A 23,438-nucleotide genomic window follows, 5' to 3' on the forward strand; every position below is an offset into this window, starting at 1 on the left:
TGTGCTCTGTTTTTGTTGTTGTTGTTGTTTGCTTGCTTGTTTGTTTTTTGAGACGGAGTCTCGCTCTGTCACCCAGGCTGGAGTGCAGTGGCATGATCTTGGCTCACTGCAAGCTCTGCCTCCCGGGTTCACGCCATTCTCCTGCCTCAGCCTCCCGAGTAGCTGGGACTACAGGCGCCTGCCACCACGCACAGCTAATTTTTTTGTATTTTTAGTAGAGACGGGGTTTCACCATGTTAACCAGGATGGTGTTGACCTCAGGACCTCATGATCCGCCCGCCTCAGCCTCCCAAAGTGCTGGGATGACAGGCGTGAGCCACCGCGCCCGGCCTCATCCTCTGTTATACAAAAGGCTGCAGACGCTGATGCTGAAACCCCTTTCTGACCCATAGCTCTAGAGTAAATGAACGCCTGGACTTTCTTCACCCCCTGAAGAAAAAGAACTTGTTCATGAGCATCTCCCAGCAGCTCATCTCTTCCTTTTCCTAAGGACATCAGTTCTACTGGATTAGGTCCCCACACAAATTAGAACCCCCGCTCATTTAGCCTTAATTACATTCTTAAAGGCCTTATCTCCAAATACAATCACGTCGGAGATTAGGGCTCCCGCCTATGAATTTGGGGCCGGAGAGGGACACAATTCCATCCATCACACACACACACACACACACACGCTTCCCTTCTCCCACGTGTGGATTCTGTCTCCCTGAGCCGGGTCAGCCGGCGCCTTCTGTGTGCGCCTGCACAGCTGCATCTCTGGCATTCAGCATCTCCAGGGGCTGAGGGCTTCCACGTGGTGAGCCGGAGCAAAGGGCACACAGAACAAGGCAAGAGCAGGGCAATGGGAGACAGAAAGCAACTTGAGAGCAGTGAAAACTGGAGGGTGGAAGACGCCATCCTTACTCATGTGGGAGCCAAAAAGGTAGGTCTCATGGAGATGGAGACTGGATTGATGGTTACCAGAAGCTGGGAAAGGGGAGGAGGAGAGAAGAACAGAGGTTGGTACAAACACAGGTACAAAAACACAGTCAGATAGAAGGAATATGTTCTGGTGTTCGATAGCACAGTGGGGTGACTATGGTTAACAGTAATGTGTTGCAGAGTTCAAAATAGTGACAAGAGGGCAATGGGAATGTTCTCAACATAAAGAAAAGATAAATGTTGGAGATGACAGATATCCCAGTTACTCCGATTTGATCATTATACATTGTATGTATGAATCAAAATATCATGTGTACACACAAAATATGTATAATAATAATTATTATTATTATTTGAGGCAGAGTCTTGCTCTGTCGCTCAGGCTGGAGTGCAGTGGCGTGATCTTGGCTCACTGCAACCTCTGCCTCCCAGGTTCAAGCGATTCTCAAGCCTCAGCCTCCGAAGTAGCTGGGATTACAGGCATGCACCACCACGCCCAGCTGATTTTTGTATTTTTAGTAGAGAGGGGGTTTCACCATGTTTGCCAGGCTGGTCTCAAACTCCTGACCTCAAGTGATCCACCCACCTCATCCTCCCAAAGTTCTGGGATCACAGGCGTAAGCCACTGTGCTCAGCCTAAAATATGTATAATTATTATATACCAGTTTTAAAAACCGCCTTACTCTTTATGCTAGGTACACTTGTAGGTACTGGTGATAGAAAAATGAAGACCTCATTCTTCCCTTGGAAAACAAAAAAACAAAAAACAAAGAAGAGACCAAGTCTCTTAGGAAAAAGAGAACCCTGCCAGTAGCACGATACAGGAGGTGAGTGTCCCAGCGGCAGCCTGTGGCAGGAGCTCAGTCTAGACCAGAAGTAGAAATAGACAGGAACTCACAGAATTAAGGCTACAGATTGAGGCCAGGCTGGTCCCACAGGCATAGTAGGGTTTTCTAGACTTGGGACCATCAATAAGAACTGTCACCTAAAAGCTTCTGCTCTGTGCACTTCAACCCTCTTGGATGCAGTTTGAACCCTTGTACACTTTCAACCGCTATCCTGAAGCATAGCTGCCTGTGAGACAATAATTCTGGAAGCATTTTCCATTGACAGCTCACAGGAAGAGAGCTATGGAAAGACTACATTTCTGAATCTGAAACCACTAGAAGATTTAAGTCTCCGCATGTCGGTGGTGAGGTCAGAGAATCCGCCACCACGGAATTCAAAGTTCTTTGCGGTTTGACATAATAGCTACCTATTAAGTTTGCCTTCTGCATGACCTGTGCAACTACCATTTAGAAAAGGGAAAGCTATCATCCATCATGTGTCTTTATAAAGAACTTCTTTAAACTTTATCTTATGAAGCTGTTTTCATAATTATTTTGGCTTAGCTCAGATTCCATAGCACTGTACAAGATGTACAAATGGAATAAAATTGCCATCATTTAGATCAGGCCAAAAATATCTTCCCAACTAAGAAGAATTAAAGGGTTTTTTTTTTCTCCTTGAAAATAACATAAATCATAATGAACTAAACCCAAATTTAAGAATTACTTTATTTAATTAATTTATTCATTTATTTATTTTATTGAGACACGGTCTGGCTCTGTTGCCCAGGCTGGAGCACAGTGCCACAATCACAGCTCACTGCAGCCTCAACCTCCTGGGTTCAAGCGATCCTCCCACCTCAGCCTCCCATGTAGCTGGGACTACAGGCATGCACCACTATGCCCAGCTATTTTTTTTTTTAATTTTTTGTACAGACAGGGTTTCACTATATTGCCCAGGCTGGTCTCGAACACCTGGGCTCAAGTGATTCTCCTGCCTTAACCTTCCAAAGTGCTGGGATTACAGGCATCAGCCACTGCATCCAATCTAAGATTTACTTAAAAAAACAAAAAAACAAAAACAAACAAAAACAAACAAAAATAACCTTTCAGGCTATATCCCGGTTTATTGGGTTATTTGTTCAAATAGGTCTCATCTTATATCCTTATGTCCACACCCCTTTACAGTGATAACTAGTGCTCAAAAAGCTGATTCTAAAACACAGTAAGAGGCCGGGCGTTGTGGCTCATACCTGTAATCCCAGCACTTTGGGAGGGCGAGGCAGGAGGATCACGAGGTCGAGAGTTCGAGACCATCCTGGCCAACATGGTGAAACCCCATCTCTACTAAAAATACAAAAATTAGCCAGGCGTGGTGGCAGGCACCTGCAATCCCAGCTACTCAGGAGGCTGAGTCAGGAGAATCACTTGAACTTGGGAGGCAGAGGTTGCAGTGAGCCAAGATTGCGCCACTGCACTGCAGCCTGCCGACAGAGTGAGATTCCCTCTCAAAAAATAAAAATAAAACACAGTAAGATTCTGAATCATAATTCCCGATGAACTAATTTGCACTGGAATACGGAGAAGTGTGCTGAAATATTTGGTTGACTTTCATATTTTGCTGACACATAAAAACCATGACCTCACATATATTTTTAAAATTTTGCCATGATGAAATGTGTTGTTAAGATGGGAATAGAGAACATATATTTTTTTTGTTTGTTCACTTGCTTGATACTTTTTAAAATTCAGACACCCCCTGTAGGCCTCCATTTGTACTCTTGCCCTGGGTCTCCAAAGGTTAGGGCCAGGCCTGACCTCTATGACATACGATTCTTCCTGCTTCACCACCCTTAGCATATGACTTTTGCTTTGTTTTGAGACAAGGTCTTGCTCTGTCACCCAGGCTGCAGTGCAGTGGTGAGATTACCACTCACTGCAGCCTCAATCCCCTGGGCTCAGGTGATCCTCCTGCCTCAACCTCACCAGTAGCTAGGACTACAGGCACGCCAGCTAATTTTATTTTTTTGTAGAGATGGGATCTTGCTATGTTGCCCAGGCTGATATTGAACTCCTGGCCTCAAGCAATCCTCCTGCCTTGGCCTCTCAAAGTGCTGGCATTACAGGAATGAGCCACCGAGCCCAGCTGTATGTGACTTTTGTCTTCATGTTTTTTTCACCTCATGGGCTTAAGATGGCTGCTCCAGCTCCAGCTTCATATCCATATTCCAAGCAGGGAGATAAAGACCAGGAGAAGGAGGGCAAGGTGGTACTATATCGCAAAAGCAAAGAACTTCCAGAAATGCCTGGCTGATCTCTTGCACAACTAAGAACCATTTTACTTGGCTATCCCTAGCTGCAAAGGCCTTGGGAAAGGTGGACATTTTGTTTTATTTTATTTATTTATTTATTGAGACAGAATTTAGCTCTCATTGCCCAGGCTGGAGTGCAATGGCGTGATCTCAGCTCACTGCAACCTCCGCCTCCCAGGTTCAAGCCATTCTCCTGCCTCAGCCTCCCGAGTAGCTGGGATTACAGGTGCCTGCCACCATGTCCAGCTAATTTTTTGTATTTTTGGTAGAGACAGGGTTTCACCATATTGGCCAGGCTGGTCTTGAACTCCTGACCTCAGGTGATCCACCCATCTTGGCGTCCCAAAGTGCTGGGATTATAGGTGTGAGCCACCACGCCCAGCTTTCTATTAATTTATTTATTTACTTATTTACTTATTTATTTATTTTTCAAGATGGAGTCTCACTCTGTCTTCCAGGCTGGAGTGCAGTGGCTCGATGTCAGCTCACTGCAACCTCTGCCTCCCGGGTTCAAGTGATTCTACTACCTCAGCCTCCCGAGTAGCTGGGGCTACAGGTGTGTGCCACCACACCTGGCCTAAAGGTAGAAATTTTAGCTGGCCGTGGTGCCACCCTGAGCAAAATTGGGCTTCTGACAATTAGGCAAAATGAGGGAATGGTTACCAAGTAGGCAAGTAGCAGTGTCTCCCACACGGAAGGGCCAGGAGCAGCGATCCTGGGGGATGTCTGGCCTCAAGACTAACTTGTCGCAAGAGAGGTAGAGTCGGGGAGAGCCCACTAATCATGACTGGGTGGCCGTGTCCACGCCAGACACCTTAGGGAGGTCAAGGTTCTGGTAGACCCATACGCAGAACCTGGGGTAGGGCTGAGACCACAGAAAAAGAGACAGTCAGGGAGTCTGCTTAGAGCGGCTACAGAAGAAGCACATGGCCCAAGGCACAAGACTCCTGGATTTGTTCTAGAAGGCAACTTGGCAGCTCATATCAACAGCTCTGAGTAAGGGGAGCTTGGACTTCTAAAGAGATCGCCTGGTAGTCCCTGCTCCCTGGATCCCTGGGGCTGTTCTGAGGCCTGGCGACTCCACTTTCCCCGTTCTTGAGCCCCCCTTGCCCACCACACACAGCCTTTTGTGCCTTCAGTGGCCATTGTTGGCTTTAGTGGTAGCTCCAGGTTCTCCAAGGGCTAGAGGGGCCACATTCTGGCACAGAGTGAGGCAGAGAAACATAGCAACGTTGCACGCAGCATTTGTGCAGCAAGAGGCTGTCATTTTCGGATTGGAGTTCATTTTCGTTGGTTCTTTTGGGGGGTGTAGTGCGTGTCAGGGGCTGAAGCCTCCACACCATCCCCCACTGTTGGAATTGGTCAATTTCTACTGCAGCAACAACAACAAAAACCCAATTTACATAGAAACACGTATTTCAATTTTATCACATTTAAGAAGAGACACATGCTGTTTAATTTACTTGTACTTAATTACGTTAAGAAAAGTCTGATTTCTCAATGAATTTTTAAGTGACATATTTTGTGGCAAATGTAAATTCAAAGTTAAATACATCTTATGGCATCAAAAAAGAAAGATAAAACTGGTTTTATTTTATTTATTTGTTTTATGTTTTTTTGAGATGGAATCTCACTCTGTTGCCAAGGCTGGAGTGCAGTGATGTGATCTCAGCTCACTGTAACCTCTGCCTCCTGGCTTTAAGTGATTCTTGTGCCTCAACCTCCCAAGTAGCTGGGATTACAGGTGCGCCACCATGCCCGGCTAATTTTTGTATTTTTAGTAGAGACGGGTTTCGCCATGTCGGCTGGGCTGTTCTCAAACTTCTGGCCTCAAGTGATCCACCTGCCTCGGCCTCCCAAAGTGCTGGGATGACAAGCGTGAGCCACTGCGCCCAGCCACAAAAACTGGTTTTATAAATTGTTTGGAAGTTTTTGCATGTCAGTTTTTAAACACTGAATTTTTAAGAACTGAAGTTTTTTATATATGTAAATTCCACATTTTACTTCTAAATGGCAAGTTAAGAGAGAAAGTTTCAGGCTGCAAGCTGCAAGAATGCCTCAGCAAATAACACATCACGGATATGGGTAATCTTTATTCCTAAAGAATGACAAGCAAAATTGTACATCGTTGTCATTATATTTTTAGTTTTTAATACTGGACAAGTTTAATTTTCTTGTTTCTTTCTTTACAACTTTTTTTTCTTTTATAGGGTCTCACTGCATTGTCCCAGCTGGTCTTGAACTTCTGGGATCAAGGGATCCTTCTGCCTGGGCACCCCCAAATTGCTCAATTACAAGTGTGAGCCACCACACCTCGCCTGGAGAAGTCTAATTTTGATGAGAAGGAAAGAGCTAAGAAAGCTGAGAAGGGCTAGGCACCATGGCTCACGCCTGTAATCCCAGCACTTTGGGAGGACAAGGCGGGAGGACCACTTGAGTCTAGGAGTTTGAGACCAGCTGGGCAACATGGCGAGACCCCCATCTCTACAAAAAATACAAAAAATTAGCCAGGCATGGTGACATGTGCCTGCGGTCCCAGCTACTCAGGAGGCCGAGGTGGGAGGATCACCTGAACCCAGAAGGTGGAGATTGCAAGTGAGCAGAAATGCGCCACTGCACTCCAGCCTGGGTGACAGAGCAAGACCCTGTCTCCAAAACAAAACAAACAAAAAGCCTAGGAAAACTCATGTTACAGCCAACTTGTAGAAATTTTATTATTCTCTTCTCATCGATGGCCTTTCTTTTCGTCATCAGTGTTCCTTAAGTTTCCTTTCATCAGAGATTCATTATGGGTGTACATTTGTAAATGAAAACGAATTTCAGGTGTCCATGAGCTTCCGTAGGGGTCAGCTATGGACCGGCAACCTGAGGACAGCTGTAAGGACTCCGGGCTGAGCACCTCTCTGAGGTTCCCAAGGTGTTTAATGATTTTTAATAAACAGAAATGGAAACAGACACTTTTCTGCCTCTAATGATATGACCACTCTGGCCCAGCATGACAAACTTCATTTCCTCCCAAATCCCTTTTTGCTGATCTCTCAGATCCCCAATTGGAGGAACCATCCTTTACAGCTGACTGACTCACCAGTCCCTAACGCTGGTCAGATGTCCTGAACAAGGAAAGCCGTGATTTCTGCGACCAGAGAGAATCGGTCAGTCACGGTGTGACTGAGCCAAAATGAACTCAGCCTGTTGTCTCCGGAGAGCTGGTAAATCGGCAGCTGAAGAAACATACAGTTCTGTGTTTCAAAATGCAAAAGACCACATTTCCCTGACCTCGGGTGCTCGCTGACACATTCCCAACCAATGACTATAAATCTGCTCCTGGATTGTGGTAAGTTGAGAAATGAAACACAAATATCCCATCTGATAACCTTCCTCTGGCCTTTCACAGTGTTGTTTATAGAACTGAATTTTAGAAAATGAATTCCTTTATCCTCAAGGTTTTAGGGCTTTTTTCTTCTAAGCCCAGAAACTGTAAACGTTTTCATGATACAAGAAAGCTGGCGCTTCTCCTTCTACTTAAATTACAGACACTCGTCTGAGTTGCCTGCTGCTGTGGATTTGTGTTGGGTTTCAGTTGCTTTCTAGCCATTCTTCCATCCTTAGAGCATCTGAATTTCCTTTTATGAATTTCCCTCATCCCCTTTGAGGGAATCCGATGAAATCTCAAATCCAAGCACCTGCCTCCCAGCAAGAATGCGGAGCTGCTAGCTTTCTGGAACTACATGATTTCCACCCCTTTTCTTTTTTTTTCTTTTTTTTTTTTTTTTTTTTTTGAGACAGAGTCTCGCTCTGTCACCCAGGCTGGAGTGCAGTGGCCTGATCTCGGCTCCCTGCAAGCTCCGCCTCCCGGGTTCACACCGTTCTCCTGCCTCAACCTCCCGAGTAGCTGGGACTACAGGTGCCCGCCACCATGCCCAGCTAATTTTTTTTAATTTTTTTAGTAGAGATGGGGTTTCACCATGTTAGCCAGGATGGTCTCAATCTCCTGACCTCGTGATCTGCCCACCTCGGCCTCCCAAAGTGTTGGGATTACAGGTGTGGGTCACCGTGCCTGGCCAATTTCCGCCCCTTTTCAAACTCAGTGCCTCAACATCACATCTGTTGGATGAGTCCAAGCGACCCTTCTAGTACTTTCCCTTTTGCTTCCATTACACTCTAACTGGTGAGCCTAGTGCATAGGAGAGGCGCCTGTCCCTGTCAGCCTTGATCTGGCTTCCTGAGAGCTCTGTCTTATCTCTAACACATATTCTTCTGTCAAAACACAAGTGGAACTGCAGATCGGGGTTTTGAAATCACACCTGGTGGAGCTCTGGCCTGTAGATGTGTTCTCACCAATCCATGAGGTCTTTTCAAAAATATCATAATTGTTTTATTATTTATTTATTTATTTTTGAGACAGGGTCTCACTCTGTCACCCAGTCTAGAGTATAGTGGGGGTGATCCTAGCTCGCTGCAGCCTCGACCTCCTGGACCTCAAGTGATCCTCCCACCTCAGCCTCCTGAGTAGCTGGGACTACAGGTGCACACCACCATACCTGGCTAATTTTTGTATTTTTTGTAGAGACAGGGTTTCACATGTTGCCCAGGCTGGTCTTGAACTCCTGGGCTCAAGCAGTGCTCTCGCCTCAGCCTCCCAAAGTGCTGGGATTACAGGCGTGAGCCACCTGGCCTTCAGTGAAAATCTTAAAGGATTAATGTAAAAATCACATGGTGGGATCATGATCCTCCCATCAAGCTCTGTATCAAACATTCATCCTAAAGCTCATCAGTTCAGAGCTGGAGAGTAAACAACTTCAGAGAAAGAGGCTTTCCAAAACATTGGGAATTTTGGCAGAGATGGAGCTTGGGGAAACTGAGGCACTCAGTCTGACTTCTCTTCCCTGATGAGGATGTGGCCTTGCTGAAGCTGAGTTTGGTTCAAGAAAGAGGAGAGTTCAATGTTGATAAAAATTATCTTGAACAAAAGTCACAGATTGCTAGAGCAAGTTCTTCTTGAACTGTGACAATAAGACCAGGCTAAACAAGTTAAAAGACATAGCAAAACGCATGGACAATGTTAATCGGCCACATTAGGGAATCCATGGAGAGGCCACCGTGGGTCTCTAGAAGCTACACTGAAATGTGTTTCATCTGCTTCCACCCTGGTGAGAGGGGTCCCACTTCCATAAGTTTCCATGTCCTTTGTTAAATAGAGAACCTAGAGTTGTCATACAGGGTGGGAGAGATGTGGTTCCTTCCCACTGGACATTCATCCAACTGAAACACCACAGTTGGTATCTAAAGTGAGACACGCACTACCAGGCGTGGAAGATTCATCAAGCCAAAAGAAGAAACACTGAGCTAGCTATTCCCAAGGTGGATACAGAGCCAATTGTAACAATGGAATTTATGCAGTTTCCCTACCTGGGACAATTCACACACAGTGGTTAAGGAAGCTCAGTAAAGTCCAGGTAGCCCACTGACTGTTCCCTGGCTTCTCCCAGCCACCTATGACCTGGACAAGACTTGGAACCCAAAGGGAGTTAAAAAACTAAGAACCTCAGGCTGGGCGCAGTGGTCCCAGCACTTTGGGAGGCCAAGGAGGGCTGATCACTTGAGCTGAAGAGTTGGAGACCAGCCTGGCCAACATGGTGAAACCCCGTCTCTAAAAAAAACTACAAAAATGAACTGGGCATGTTGGCGCAATCCTGTAATCTCAGCTACTCAGGCAGCTTAGGTGGGAGGACCACCTGACCCCAGGAGGCGGAGGTTGTAGTGAGCTAAGACAATGCCACTGCACTTCAGCCTGGGCAATAGAGCGAGACCCTGTCTCAAAACAAACAAAACGAAAAGCTAACAAAACAAAACAGCAAAAACAAAACCTTGAACCTTATCAAGCCTCGAGAGCCAACCACCACCATTATACCAGGAGCATAGAACTGGCCAGATTCCGGATATGGGGAATTTCTGCAGGGCAAACGGCCCAGGTACATCAAGAAACAATGTCATGGGAAAAGATGGAGCAGGAAGTGTTGCAGATTAAAAGAGACGGAACAGTCAGCGGTAACCTTGGTGTTTTGTTTGTTTCCGAATCTGTACAAACCAACAGTAAAAATCCATGATTGAGAAAGCAGGGAAATGGGAAAGCAGACAGGGCCTGAAAGGGTGGTGGTGGCTTGGACCACGTCATTGTGGTGAAGCTGGAGCTAGATTCCTCCACATCCCTTTCTCTGTGGAGTTCTGGGTGAAGAGGTGGCCAAAAGAGGCATTGTCGTGGGATTCGGGAGGCTGCGTGAAGCATCAGCCGTGACTCTCCAAAGTTCTTAGACTTGATGCATGACAGACACACACACAGGTATCAACGAAGTCCAGCTTGTCCCCACTCTCCCGTCCCCATCCACTTCTCCCCGACCACCAACTCTGCTGACCAGCAGCGGCCCTGAGCCAGCCTCCAGATGCTTGGCTGGGGTCCACTCTGGCTGGAGCAGTTCTTATTAAAGGGTTTTTGTTCATTGCATTAGCTTCATCACGGTATTGCATTACACTGGGGGCAAGACATTCTCTGTTGTAGGTACACACTGAAGCATTTATGGGTGAAATTATGTTATTTCTAGGGTTTGCTTTAAAATTCTTCAAAACAAAAGAGGCTGGAGCGTGGAGACTAAACAAAACAACATTGAAAAATGGTAACGATTGTTAGAGTTGGAAGATGGGCTCATTGTTCTATTTGCTCTGTTTCTGGTATGTTCGAAAATGTTCATGATTTCAAATTACGGAGTCGGGGGAGCTAAGGAAATGGAACAGAACCTGAAGATCCCCCACCCCCTCCTCCACTCCAGACTAGCACTAGGCAAAGTTGCAGGCAAAATTGCATAACTGGAAAATTCTTCAATTCTTCTTGAGGATGTGGGTTAAGGGAGGGAGGAAAAACTTAGAGTGGCAAGAGGCTGATGAATAGACACACAACACAGAAGAAAAAAGAAAACCAATTAAATCTTACTATTACTTTTAACTGTGAGTAATACGCTTGGACATGTGTGAGCTGGTCTTGTTGTTCTTACAAACAGGGCTAAAAAAAAACCTATGACCTTGGAATTCTCAGATTTGTGCAGGCTGTTGAGTTATTTTAAGTGGTGTTCAGAGGACAGGGTTTCTGACCTAAGGATGTACTTTTCCAAAGGTACCTTCTAACTTGGAATTTTAAATATTAATTGAGATATAAAACTTCTTTTTAGGAAAAATGTAAAAATCTCCATGAGCTCAGCCATTGTTTTGGTTAGGAGAGAAGATGACCGTGTAGGATGGGGGCCAACCCAAACAGAAGGGTGGAGAATGGCAACAGGCCCACAGTTCTGTTCACAAATGTTCTTCTCCAGGGCTGAGCTTCTTGGAAAGGGGTTTATTTTATTTCATTCTGTCCCTGCTCCACAGTTGGGTCATTTTAGGATCTCAGCTGGTGGCCACAGCTTTTGAGGCTTCTGAGTCATACTCCTTTTTTTTTTAAGAGGTTATTTAAAAGTTTTTCAAAGTAGGGAGATATTATATGGAAAATATTAAGCAGAAGAAAATATTTTGTATTGGAAAAAATAAATGATCGGTGTTCATAAAAGTGTGTAGTCAGTAAATCAGAAAAACTGTGAACCCATTAGAGAAACAAACTTTGAGGGAAAATGCTGCATATGGTTTTAAAAGATGCAAAAGCTGATCCTGGCACCCAGCCTCAGGAGGAGAACAGAGGGAGGAAGTCAGAAATGCAGATGATATGTGGGGAGGTGCGGGTGCCCAAGGCAAGAGAGGGAGGAGGATGGACACTCCAGGGCTTAGAAGAGGAGACATGCAAAATGCCGAACCCTAGAGGAGATGCCAGCTCAGTCACCCTCAAGGCAGACTGGCCCAGGTTCCCACACCTCCTTGTCCCACAGTCAAGTCCAAAAAAATGGCAGGGGTGGCGGGGGGAGGGGGGAGTAGAGACACAGAGCCCTCTGTGATGTTCACTTGCTGATGGTTTTCCCTGAGAAGGGAATCAGAATATGCCATCCCCAGGCTGGGTGCAGTGGCTCACACCTGTAATCCCAGCACTTTGAGAAGCTGAGGTGGGCAGATCACTTGAGTCCAGGAGTTCAAGACCAGCCTGGGCAACACAGTGAGATCCCATCTCTATACAATAAATATTAAAAATAAAAAAAAATTTTTAATTTAAAAAATTAAGAAGAATTTAAAAGAAAATTTAAAAAGATAGGATGCTCATTGCAACCTCCGCCTTTTAAGCTGAAGCTATCCTCCCACCTTAGCCTTCCAAGTAGCTGGGACTGCAGGTGCGTGCCGCCACACTTTGGCATAAGGATTATTCTGAGCTGGAGGCACTCGAGAATCGACAAGCAAGTACAGTTCTCTGCCCTCCCCCTCACTGCCTGAAAGCCAGGCATCAATTTCCCCCGTAAAGGTGTCCCTGCACCCCCATCGGAGGACGAGAAGAGCACTCATCCCCAGAGGCGGTTGACTCCAAGATGAGTCTACATGAAGAGACCCTTACTGAAATAACGCCTGACTCCCCATTCGTCCCTATATGCTTCTTAGTCACTTTCCTACGATCCATTGTCTCTCCAAGCTCAAACCTGCCTTTCTTTGCTAAAATGGTATAAATTCCTGAGCCTAACCACTTCTTTGAGTTTCACTTTTTTTTAACTCTTATGCATGTAAATATTTATAAAAATTGTGTGCCTTGTCTCCTGTTAACCTGTTTTTTTTTTTTTTTTCTATTTTATTTTATTTCATTTTTTTTGAGACAGGGTCTCACTCTGTCATCCAGACAGAGTTCAGTGGTTCGATCTTGGCTCATTGCAACCTCCGCCTCTTAAGCTCAAACTATCCTCCCACCTCAGTCTTCCGAGTAGCTGGCACTGCAGGCGTGTGCCACCACACCTGGCTAATTTTTGTATATTTTGTAGAGATGGGGTCTTACCATGTTGCCCAGGCTGGTCTCGAACTCCTAGGCTCAAATGATCCTCCTACCTCCGCCTCCCAAAATGCTAGGATTACAGGTGTGAGCCACTGTGCCAGGCCTGTCTTTTGGTAGTTTAATTCACAGACCCCTAATCATATAACATAGGAGGGTAGAGGCAATGTTTTTCCTCCCTGACACCTGCATTCAAGGGTTAACTAAATGCACAAAATGGGACCTCTAGACTAATTGCCAGACTCCATAAAAATAATTCACCTGAGGCCTTTCAGATCCTTGAGGCCACCCATGACCTACAGATAAATTACTAACCCAGGCCCTCCCCATGCCCAACAGAAAGCCCAGTGTCAGGTAGACCTGTTTATATTTTGACACATTTTAGCAACTGCAATACAGGCTTTAGCATTCTTGTATACCTTAGTGTTTTTTATAAACAGCTTTATTGAGACATCAAATAAAACAAACATAAACACTTAATGGTGAGTAGATACTTTTGACATAGGAATTCACCCCTAAAACTATTTGCCACGATCAAGTCGGTGAACATACCCATCACCCTTGTCATTTCCTCGTGGCCCTTTGATACCATAGTATTTTCATGTGTCAAAACAGCAGTGTGGGCTGGGCAGGTGGCTCACGCCTGTAATCCCAACACTTTGGGAGGCCAAGGTGGGCAGATTACCTGAGGTTAGGAATTCAAGACCAGCCTGGCCAACATGGTGAAACCCCATCTCTACTAAAAATACGAAAATTAGCTGGGTGTGGTGGCTCACGCCTGTAATCCCAGCTACTCAGGAGGCTGAGGCACGAGAATCGCTTGAATCCGGGAGGCAGAGTTTGCAGTGAGCTGAGATTGCACCACTGCACTCCAGCCTGGGTGACAGAGTGAGACTGTGTCTCAAAAAACAACAACCACAATGAAAAAACAGCAGTGTGTTTGTGAGTATAGCACCATTCTTTTAGATTACAGTGGGTAATTGGCTTAGATTTCTGGCTCTCTTCTCAATCCCTTTCCCCACTCCTGTCCCAAGCCCCCCAGCCGTCATCATCACTTTCCTCCTGCTATTCCCTACCAAATCCTCTTGCCCCCACCCCAAAAACAAAGCCCCTCACTCAAGGGGGGACAGTGGAACCACTCTGTGTGTTTCGAGGGTCACAAAGCTGCTAGTCAGGGCCCCGGGGATGCCCTGGAGATAAAGGAAGCAGCTAAGCCAAGATAAGCTAAGCTCCAAGAGATGCTCTGGGATGTGTTATAGATGTTTAGTTTTGATCTTTCTATTCTCCATTTCATGAATTTGAAAAGTTTTCAATAAAATGTCCCCCTTTTTTTTTTTTTTTTTTGAGACAGGATCTTGCTCTGTCACCCAGGCTGGAGTGCAGTGGCGTGATCTTGGCTCACTGCAACCTCTGCCTCCTGGGTTCAAGCAATTCTCCTGTCTCAGCCTCCTGAGTAGCTGGGATTACAGGTGCATGCCACCATGTCTGGCTAATTTTTGTATTTTTAGTAGAGACGGGGTTTCACCATGTTGGCCAGGCTGGTCTTGAACTCCTGACCTCAAGTGATCTGCCCACCTCAGCCTCCCAAAGTGCTGGGATTACAGGCGTGAGCCACTGCACCTGGCCAAAATACCCTTTTTTTTTTTTTTTTTTTGAGAGAGAGAGAGGGTCTTGGTTTGTCACCCAGGTGGTTGGAGTGCAGAGACGTAATCTCAGTTCACTGAAGCCTCGACCTCCCAGCTTCAAGCAATTCTCCTGTCTCGGTCTCCTGAGTAGCTGGGATTACAGGAGCACACCACCACACCTGGCTAATTTTCTGTATTTTTTGTAGAGAGGGGGTTTTGGCATGTGACCCAGGCTGGTCTTGAACTCCTGAGCTCAAGTAATCTGCCAGCCTCAACTTCCCAAAGTGCTGGTATTACAGGCATCAACCACCACGCCCAGCTTATACTGATGTTTTTTAAAGTGGAACTTTGATACTGAAATAAATGCTAAAATACTAATGTTGGCCATGAGTTGGGGCTGACGCCTGTAATCCTACTACTTTGGGAGGCCAAGGCGAGAGGATGGCTTGAAGCCAGGAGTTCAAGACCAGCCTGGGCAACATAATAAGACCCAATATTCTGAGTCTCTACAAAAAATTTAAAAATTAGCCAAGGTGGTGGTGTGCCTGTAGTCCTAGCTACTCTGGAGGCTGAGACAGGAAGATCACTTGAGCCCAGGAGTTTGAAGCTGTAGCAAACCATGATCGTGCCACTGTGCTCCAACCTGGGCGACAGAGTGAGAGCCTCTCCCTAAAAATATAAAATAAAATAAAATACCAGTGTTGTCATTTGGCTGAGATACCTGCCGAAAGCACATCTCACTGGGACATGGCCACAGATTTCTAAATGAGGCCACTCTCATCTTCGAGATGTTTGATCTCTGAGGTGCTCATGCAGTTACCCCAGAATAGAAGCCGGGGATGGAGACGTTTTAGTCCATGCAAGGCTCTGGACGCTTGTTGATATGGTTTGGATCTGTGTCCCAACCCAAATCTCATGTCAAATTGTAATCCCTAATGTTGGAGGCAGGGCCCGGTGGGAGGTGATTGAATCATAGGGTTGGTTTCCCCTTTGGCGCTGTTCTCGTGATAGTGAGGGAGTTATTGTGAGATCTGGTTGTTTAAAAGTGTGTAGCACCTGGCCGGGCGCGGTGGCTCATGCCTGTAATCCCAGCACTTTGGGAGGCCGAGGCGGGTGGATCACCTGAGGTCAAGAGTTCAAGACCAACCTGGCCAACATGGAGAAACCCCACCTTTACTAAAAATACAAAAATTTGCTGAGTGTGGTAGCGCCTGCCTGTAATCCCAGCTACTCAGGAAGCTGAGACAGGAGAATCGCTTGAACCCGGGAGGCGGAGGTTGCAGTGAGCCAAGATCGCGCCACTGCTCTCCAGCCTGGGTGACAGAGCGAGACTCCGTCTCAAAAAAAAAAAAAAAAAAAAAGTGGGGGGAGCACCTCCCTAACCCCTCTTCCTGCTGCTCCAGCCATGTAAGAATCTAAGATATGCCGGCTTCCCCTCCGCCCTCCGCCCTCCGCCCTCCGCCCTCCGCCCTCCGCCCTCCGCCATGATTGTAAGTTTCCCGAGGCCTCCCCAGCCATGCTTCCTGTACAGCCTGCGGCACCGTGAGCCAATTAAAACTCTTTTTATTATAAAGTAGCCAGTCTCAGGGATTTCTTTATAGCAGTGTGAGAACGGACTAATACTTTTGTGTTAGAACTTTCTGTGGTTGTCCTGGTCTTGCTTCTATTTTTAAAATTTCTAACATACCATTTCCCAACTGAACATGTGAGTGGTGGATAAATGTAACCCAATTTTTTTTCTTTTTTTTTTTGACAAAGTCTCCCTCTGTTGCCCAGGCTGGAGTGCAGTGGGGCAGTCTCAGCTCACTGCAACCTCTGCTGCCCGGGTTCAAGGGATTCTCCTGCCTCAGCCTCCCAAGTAGCTCGGATTACAGGCACACACCACCACGCCCAGCTAATTTTTGTATTTATAGTAGAGACGGCGTTTTGCCATGTTGGCCAGGCTGGTCTCGAACTCTTGACCTCAGGTGATCCACTGCCTCGGCCTCCCAAAGTGCTGGGATTACAGGTGTGAGCTACCACGCCCAGCCAATGTAATGTAAAATTAAAATTTCAACGGAAATAAATTACAGGCTCAATTGTTTTGAGAGTTTTTGGTTTTGTTTACGAATTAATTCTAGTGGAAGCAAATAGTATTGATTCAAGCTTCCTTTTGAAATACTAACAGAAATCTGGGGGTATATTTCTACTCTTAAAGTCTCTAATAGGCCGGGTATGCTGGCTCACGCTTGTAATCCCAACACTTTGGTAGGCCGAGGTGGGTGGATCACCTGAGGTCAGGAGCTTGAGACCAGCCTGGCCAACATGGTGAAACCCTGGCTCTACTAAAAATACAAAAATTAGCCAGGCATAGTGGTGGGCACCTGTAATCCCAGCTACTCAAGAGGCTGAGGCAGGAGAATTGCTTGAACCCAGGAGGCAAAGGTTGAAGTGAGCCAAGATCACACCACTGCGCTCCACCTTGGGTGACAGACTGTCTCAAAAATAAAATAAAATAAAAAATAAAAAGTGAGTCTGTAGTGAGTCTTGGTATTAATTTAGTTGTATTTTTTCCAACATTCTTAATTAGTTTTAGGAATGTTGAATTGATATAATACTGAAGTAATGAATATCTACACTTACTGAAATGAAAACGATCTGAATCAAAGAGAAATACTAGACTGGGCACAGTGGCTCACACCTGTAATCCCAGCACATTGGGAAGCCAAGGAAGGAGGATTGGTTGAGGACAGGAGTTTGGGATTAGCCTGGGCAAAATAGCAATACCCCTTCTCTATAAAAAAATTCAAAATAAAAATTAACCAGGTGTGGTGGCACACACCTGTAGTCTCAGCTACTTGGAAGGCTGGGGCAGGAACCTTGGGGATTGCTTGAGCCCAGGGGTTCAAGGCTTCAGTGAGCTATGACTGTAGCACTTCACTCCAGCCTGGTGACAGAGGGAGATCCTGCCTCAAAAAAAAAAAAAAAAAAAAAGATAAATACTAATGCTAGCTATCATTTTAAAAACTAGTAAAAACCTTAAAAGGACATGTTTATCTCTATTTGCCCTTGCAGAGAAACAGTCTCATAATCACAGGGTATTACATCTGAGGTATCACATGTCCTATGTCTTCACTATCCTCTAGAGAGAAGTTAAAATTCCTCATTCTTTTCAGATAACTGGTTCTCAATGAGGCTGACAAACTGGACAGTCCAGACCTGCACACTCTGGAGCTGATTCCAAGAGGGCTGAGGCCAAGATGGATGGATCATTGACTCTGGGGAAGGAGGGAGATGGAAGAGTGGAAGTGTGAACAGAAGAGAGGGATGGGGAAGGTGGCTAAGCTGGGGGCGCCTGTGCAATGTAACGTGAGGTCTGATATGATGACAGATAATAGGGTATAACAAAAAAGGGAAGCTAAGAAAAAGCAAGTGGTCTCCCTGTCTTCTTCACGTTCTTCTTCCTCTTGTTTCCTTTCTGTTTCCCTTTCTCTTTCCCTTCCCTTTTTGTTCCTTCCTGAACAATTCAGTTCTAACATCATGAAGGGTTGGTAGAGCAAGGTAGGTGTCTGTCTTGGTCCGTTTAGATTGCTTTAACAAAAATACCATGGACCGAGTGCCTTATAAACGATAGACATTTATTTCTCACAGTTCTGGAGGCTGCAAGTCCAAGATCAAAGTGCAGATTCAGTGTCTGGCAAGGGCCGGCTTCCTGGTTCATAGACAGCATCTTCTCGCTGTGTCCCCACATGGTGGAAGGGGCGAGGGAGCTCACTGGAGCCTCTTATAGAAGGGCACTCATCCCAGCTGTGAGGACTCCACCTTCATGACCAAATCACCTCCCAAAGGCCCCCACCTCCTAATACTATGGCATTGGAGATTGGGATTGCAACATGCAAATTTGGGGAGAATATAAACATTCAATCCATAGCAGTGTTGGAGAAGAGAGGTGGCCCAGCGTGGAGAGTCAGAGTCCTGGTGGGTAAGACAGACAGGCAGCAGAAGGCCTGGTGCAGATGACAGAGCCCAAGCATGAGAAGGGCATCCAGGCATGGGTGATATGGGTTGGCTGTGTCCCCAACCAAATCTCATCTTGAATTCCCACGTGTTGTGGGAGGGACCTGGTGGGAGGTAACTGAATCATGAGGGCAGGTCTTGCCCGTGCTGTTCTCATGATAGTGAATAAGTCTCATAAGATCTGGTTTATAAAGGGGAGTTTCACTGCACAAGCTCTCTTCTCTTGTCTGCCACCATGTGAGACATGCCTTTCACCTTCCACCATGATTGTGAGGCCTCCCCAGCCACATGGAACTGTAAGTCCATTAAACCTCTTTCTTTTGTAAATTGCCCAGTCTCATGTATGTATTTTTATTTATTTATTTATCTGGAGACGAAGTCTCACTCTTGTCCCCAAGACTGGAGTGCAATGGTGCAATCTCGGCTCACTGCAACCTCCGCCACCCAGTTTCAAGCGATTCTCCTGCCTCAGCCTCCCAAGTAGCTGGGATTACAGGCGCCTGCCACCATGCCCAGCTAATTTTTGTATTTTTAGTAGAGACAGGGTTTCACCATGTTGGCCAGGCTGGTCTCGAACTCCTGACCTCAGGTGATCCACCCGCCTTGGCTTCCCAAGTGCTGGGATTACAGGCATGAGCCACTGCGCCTGGCCTCAGGTATATCTTTATCAGCAGCACGAAAATGGATTAATACAATGGGGGAGAGGGAGTCAGCATGGGAGTGAGGGCCCAAGCAGGGTAGGGAAGGCATCCATGTGTGAGAATGGCCTGCAGTGGGATTTCAGGGCCCAGGCATGGTGAGGAGTGCATCCAGGCAGCAGGCAAAGTCCAGCACAGTGCACGGCAGTCTGTGCCAGGGAGCTCCAGCATAAGGTGAGAAAGGTGTCCTCGCAAGGCCAAGACCTGGCATGGGGTGTCAGAGTTCAAGCAAGGTGAAGGGCAGCTCAGCATGGGGACTCGGAGCCCAAATGCGGGAGGAGGGGGCCCGTGTGAAGGGGTGGTCTGGTGTGGAGGATCAGAGCCCGAGTGGGGTCAGGAGGGCCTCTGTGCATGTTGAAGACCCAGCATGGGGTGTCAGGGCCAGGCAGGGTGAGGAGGGTGTCTGCATGTGGTGGGGGAGAAGGCAGCAGAGACTGATCATCTACAGGGGATTAGTCAAATAAGTCAGTATACTTAGAATAATGGGAGCCATGGTCTTACTGTCAGAGAAAGGAGATACAAATATGAAAAGAGAGAAAACTAGAATAAGCCCTGTGGTGCTGGGCTGGAATTGAAGGTATTGGTGTGAGTAAAAACATACAGAAATAAACATACTTTTTTTTTTTTTTTTTTCAGAGACAGAGTCTCGCTCTGTCGCCCAGGCTGGAGTGCAGTGGCATGATCTTGGCTCACTGCAACCTCCACCTCCTGGGTTCAAGCGATTCTCTTGCCTCAGCCTCCCAAGTAGCTGGGATTACAGGCATGCACCACCACACCCAGCTAATTTTTTTGTATTTTTAGTAGAGACAAGGTTTCACCATGTTGGTCAGCCTGGTCTCGAACTCCTGACCTGAGGTGATCCACCCACCTCAACCTCCCAAAGTGCTGGGATTACAGGCGTCGGCCACCGCGCCCAGCCAAACATACATGTTTTTATGTTGTTGTTCTGGCTATCTAGAGGATTGGGAGCAGCAATAGCTCAATCGCAGCGAGCACACCTGCTGTCCAGATCTTGGTTTCTAAACACCATTCTCCACCAAAAGCTCCTTTGAAACAGCTGATTCCAGACTAGACAGGGGAAGCACAGGGTGGGCCTAGAACATGTACCCATCTCAGCAAAAAAGGAAGTGCTCAAAGAGTGACTGAGATGTGTCAAAAGGATACAGAAGTCAGCTTGAAGTGGTCACTGAATATGGGAGAATTTGAGTATTAAAATAAAGATGGCAACAGATTATAACCTAGTGGATAAAATAGAAAGCCATGAATCCATACTGAACACATGCAGAATTTGATGAGGAAAGGGATTTTTTTTTAGTATCTCCCTCAAGATACATATTCATTAAGAGGCAAAAAGAGCAACTTTACAGTGTAGAAGCTGAGCCAACAAATGCCACCGCATGTGTTATAATACAATAAGAAGACTGCACTACTGCTGAGCTATTCCCACTAAAGATGCATCACTTGGCCCTAACCGTAAGGGCACGTCAGAGAAATGAAAACCAAAGTGCAGGCTACAAAGCAAGTGTCCTATTGAAACCACCTTTGCAAAATTATAACTCAGGAAATTATGACACTGGAAGAAATCAGATCTAACCGACTCCATCTTGCTTCTAACCTTTAAGCTGTCCTTGTTCATCCCTGGGCATAGGCCAAACTAACTTTGGGAAGGAATTCAATTCATGGTTGGACTCTGAAACAAAATGATAAAACCCCTTTCCCGAAAAGACCCCCTTCTTGCCTGGGACCACTCAGCCTTTGCAGGACTAACAAATTAGCTACAAGATTAGAAATTACTGGCCAGGCGCAGTGGCTCATGCCTGTAATCCCAGCACTTTGGGAGGCCAAGGCAGGCAGATCACCTGAGGTCAGGAGTTCAAGACCAGCCTGACCAACATGGAGAAACCCCATCTCTACTAAAAATACAAAATTAGCCGGGCGTGGTGGCGCATGCCTGTAATCTCAGTTACTTGGGAGGCTGAGGCAGGAGAATTGCTTGAACCTGGGAGGTGGAGGTTGTGGTGAGCTGAGATCATGCCATTGCACTCCAGCCTGGGCAACAAGAGTGAAACTCCGTCTCAAAAAAAACAAACAGCAATAACAAAACAAACAAACAAACAAAACAAGAAATTACAGTTTAGGGGTCATGCAGCCTCTGACTCCAAGAGCCTGAACCTCCCCAAATTGCTCCTGGCAATAACATCACTATTGTAAGACCTAAGATCAGTGCTTGAGATATTTTGCAAACCCTGCACTCAGTGGACCAGCTAACACCACCCAGACCAGTAATCTGGCTCAACCAGTTCTGCCATCCCACCCAAGAACAGAAAACAGCAAGAAAAACTCACTTCGACCCCCTGTGATTCCATCTCCATTGCACTCTCCACTTCCCAAGCCCCTACCCACCAAATTATCTTTAAAAACTCTAATCGCCAAATGCTCAGGGAGACTGATTTGAATATTAACAAAACTCTGGTCTCTCACACAGTCGACTCTGTGTGAATTACTCCTTCTCCATTGCAGCTCCCCTGTCATGACAAATCAGCTCTGTCTAGGCAGCGGGCAAGGTGAACCCACTGGACTGTTAAACTATTATCTCCAAAAATGGCAAGGTCATGTAGGTCGAGGGAAGACTGAAGAAGAAGACGTGACAATTCAATGCAATATGTGACCATGGATCTGGTCCTTTCATCCTAAAGGACATTATTGGAACAACTGGCAACACTTGGGTGTGGTCTGAGGGTTCAGTGGTGGCAATGAGCCTGTGCTACCTTCCCGACGTCAATGGCTGAGCAGCAGTTATATCAGCCGTTCGAACCAGAGCGACTCCATCTTAAATAGGAGCTGAGTAAAATAAGGCTGAGACCTACTGGGCTGCATTCCCAGATGGTTATGGCATTCTAATTTACAGGATGAGATAGGAGGTCGGCATAAGATACAGGTCATAAAGATACTGCTGAAAAAACAGGTTGCAGTAAAGAAGCTGGCTAAAACCCACCAAAAACCAAGATGGTGCTGAGAGTGACCTCTGGTCATCCTCACTGCTTCACTCCCACCAGCTCCATGACAGTTTACAAACGCCATGGCAACATCAGGACTTGCCCTCTATGGTCTAAAAGGGGGAGGCATGAGTAATCCACCCCTTGTTTAGCATATCATCAAGAAATAGCCATAAAACTGGGCAATCAGCAGCCCTCAGGGCTGTTCTGTCTATGGAATAGCCATTCTTTTACTCCTTTCCTTAATAAACTGGCTTTCACTTTACAGACCCACCCTGAATTCTTTCTTGTGTGAGATCCAAGAACCCTCTCTTGGGGTCTGGATCAGGACCCCTTTCCTGTTATGCAGGAGGATGTCCTTATCTGTAGGAAGCACACCCTGAAGTGCTCAGGCTCAATGGGCCTTCTGGCTGGCAACTGACTCTTCACTGCCCCAGAGAAAAAAGATTTTGAGCTCTACTTGCGACTTTCCTGTAGGTATGTGGTTGTTAGTAAAAATGTAACAAACCTTTAAATAAATAAGGCATCCTATTATTTTCTCTTAAATGTATGTCTTAAAGGGGTGTATTCATGATGACAGAGAAGTCAGTCTAGAAGGAGACAGACAGTAAGTGGGAGGCATCCCCGCTAACCCCGCCCCGGTCTGGATGAGTCAGCCCCCTCATTCTGCCTTTCCTGACCCCCAAGTCCAGCTCAGAAGCCCTTCTCAGGAGTTTCCCATGAGCCTCTATTTGCTCAACACAGCACTTCTGATCTGGTAATTTTAACGGCCCATTTACTTATAAATTCCATGAGATTAGAGGTATCGTCTGACTTGCTCACCACTATCTTCTTGGAGGTGGAGGCAATTTCAGGGACACAGTAGCTCCTCAGTAAGCATTTGCTGAACAAATGAAAGAATGGTTCACACTGACCCCAAAGAAGGCTTTCTCCATAGTCTTGGACTATTTCTCTTTTTTCTTTCTTTTCTTTTTTTTTTTTTTTTTAGAGACAATGTCTGGGTCTGTCACCCAGGCTGGAGTGTGGCGGCACGATCTCAGCTCACTGCAGCCTCCACTTCCTGGGCTCAAGTGATCCTCTGGCCGCAGCCTGCCAAGTGGCTGGAACCACAGGCACACACAC

The sequence above is a fragment of the Gorilla gorilla genome, chromosome 1 (genome assembly GCF_029281585.2).
Source record: "Gorilla gorilla gorilla isolate KB3781 chromosome 1, NHGRI_mGorGor1-v2.1_pri, whole genome shotgun sequence".
NCBI lineage: Eukaryota > Metazoa > Chordata > Mammalia > Primates > Hominidae > Gorilla > Gorilla gorilla.